Genomic DNA, 2711 nt, shown 5'->3' on the forward strand with positions numbered 1-2711 from the left:
CAAAGGAAACTGCCTTCAGAACAGTCTGGTGAATAATTAGTACCAGAGTCTCTGACCCAACAAACGTTCCATTGTTAAAAGAAGTCGTTCTTCATTGCTCCTGGTTCTGTGTCTCACATACAGAAATCTACCATTTCATAGGATCTTTCATAACAAATGTTCTTTACTCTATTTATAATAAGGCTTATTTCAAGAGAATGATGTAAAATGTTAATGACCTCTGGGAAAGCCTTTCCCCAAAGTCTTCCTCCACAGTCAGAGCTGCAGCTCTGAGCCTTACAATAAGCCTGTCAATGATCCTTAATCTCCCGATGTCTTTTCACTCCTTAATTCACATTTTTTAAAAAAATCTCTCATTGTTACTTAAAGCCCAATCACATTTCCTTGACTCTTACAGCTTTCAGAGGTAACATAAGTTCCTTGACTCACCCCTTTTCTTTAACGTCAATGTCAGAAGCACCATCAAACCTCTCACTGATTCTGCCCTCCTTCTCTACCTCCCTCTTCTACTTGAAAGAAAACTTGTGATTACATAGATCTCAAATTGATTACATGGGTAATATCCTTATTTTCCACCACTTGTCTGTCACTGTGTCGTAACGCGGTGGCTTGTGTGTTGCTATAAGGTGGGAGGCTATGCCACTGTTATTTCAAATATCACCAATGTCACTCATGGTGACCAGGTTGCAACAGAGCTTCCAGATGAAGATAGACCAGGAAGAAGTATAGGTTATACACTTCTGAAAAGACTGGTCACTGGAAAACCTTATGAATAGCAGTAAAGCACAGTCTGATATTACCAGAAAATGTTATGAATAGCCCTGGAACACTGTCTGATATAGTGCCAAAAGATGCATGCCCTCAGGTTAGAAATCACTCAAAATACAATTGGGGAAGAGTTGTCTCCCAAAAATAGAATAGACTATAATGATGTGGATGGCATAAATCTTTCAGTACCTTCATTTGCTGATGGGCCCAACTCAAAAATGGTGAGACACAGCTGCAAGCAATCATTAATAATTAGAACGTGGATGTAAGTATAAATCTAGGAAAATTGGAATTTGTCAAAAATGTAAGGGAATGCATAGAAATCTATATCCTAGACATTAGTGAGCTGAAATGGACTTATATTGGCCATTTTGAATCAGACAATCATATTATCTACTATGCTGGGAATGCTAAATTGAAGAGCAGTGATGTTGCATTCATTATCAAAAAGAACACCTTAAGATCTATCCTGTAGTACAGTGCTGTCAGTGATAGGATAATACCCACACATCTAGAAGAAAGAACAGCTAGTGCTATTATTATTCAAAAAACCAAAGATGAAGAAATTGAAGACTTTTACCAATGTCTACAGTCTGAAAGTGACCAAACTATCAATCAAGATGTGTTGATAATGATTGGTGATTTGAATGCAACAGTTGGAAACAAAGAATCACTGGTAGTTGGAAAGTATGGTCTTGGTGATAGAAATGAATTTGGGAATCCCATGATAGAATTTTGTAAGACCAACAACTTCTTCATTCCAAATACCTTTTTCAACAACATCAATGGTAGCTGTACACATGGACCTCACCAGATAGAATACACAGAAATGAGATCAACTACATCTGTGGAAAGAGGTAGTGAAGAAGCTCAATACATACCATCAGTTAACACAAGACCAGAAGCTGGCTGTGGGACACACCAACAAGTGCTCACATGAAAGCTCAAGTTGAACCAGAAGAAAATTAAAATAAGTTGACAATAGTCAATATACGACCTTGATTATATCACACTTGAATTAAGAGACTACCTGAAGAATAGATTTTATGCATTGAACAGAAATGGTCAAAAACCAGAAGAGTTGAAGGATGATTTCAAGACCATCACACATCAAGAAAGCAAAAAGTCATTAAAAAGACAGGAAAGGGAGAAAAGACCAAAATGGATGTCAGAAGAAACTCTGAAACTTCCTTTTGAAAGGATAGCAGCTAAAGTGAAAAGAAGAACTGTAGAAATAAAAGAACTGAACAGAAGTTTCAGAAGTGCAGCTCGAGAGGACAAAGTAAAGTATTACGATAATATGTGCAAAGGCCTGGAATTAGAAAACCAAAAAGGAAGAGTATGCTGGGCATTGCTCAAGCTGAAAAAAAATAAAGAGAAAATTCAGGCCTCCAGTTGCAATGCTGATGGATTCTCTAGGAAAATAGTGAATGATGCAGGAAGCACCAAAAGAAGATTATAGAAATACACAGATTCACTGTATCAAACCAAATTAATTTATGGATATTCAATGATTTGAAGTGGTAGCATATGATCAAGAACCAAAGGTATTGGATGAATAAGTCAAACCTGCACTATAGGAATTGGCATAAAGCAAGGCGCCAGGAATTGACAAAATACCTATTAAGATGCTTCAACAAACTGATGTAGTGTTCGAGGCATTCACTCATTTATGCCAAGAAATATGGAAGACGGATACCTGGCCAACTGACTTGAAGACCTGGATACTTGTGCCTATTCCAGGAAAGGTGATTGAGTAGAATGTGTAAATTATCATACAATATCATTTATATCACATGCAAGTAAAATCTTGCTGAAGATAACTAAAAAATGGTATCAGCAGTATATTCCCAGGAAACTTCCAGAAATGGAAGCTGGATTCAGAAGAGGACATGGGATGACAGATCATTGTGGATGTCAGATGGATCTTAGCTGAATGCAAA

The sequence above is a fragment of the Orycteropus afer genome, unplaced genomic scaffold (genome assembly GCF_000298275.1).
Source record: "Orycteropus afer afer isolate SDZICR_OR568_19922 unplaced genomic scaffold, OryAfe1.0 scaffold00799, whole genome shotgun sequence".
NCBI lineage: Eukaryota > Metazoa > Chordata > Mammalia > Tubulidentata > Orycteropodidae > Orycteropus > Orycteropus afer.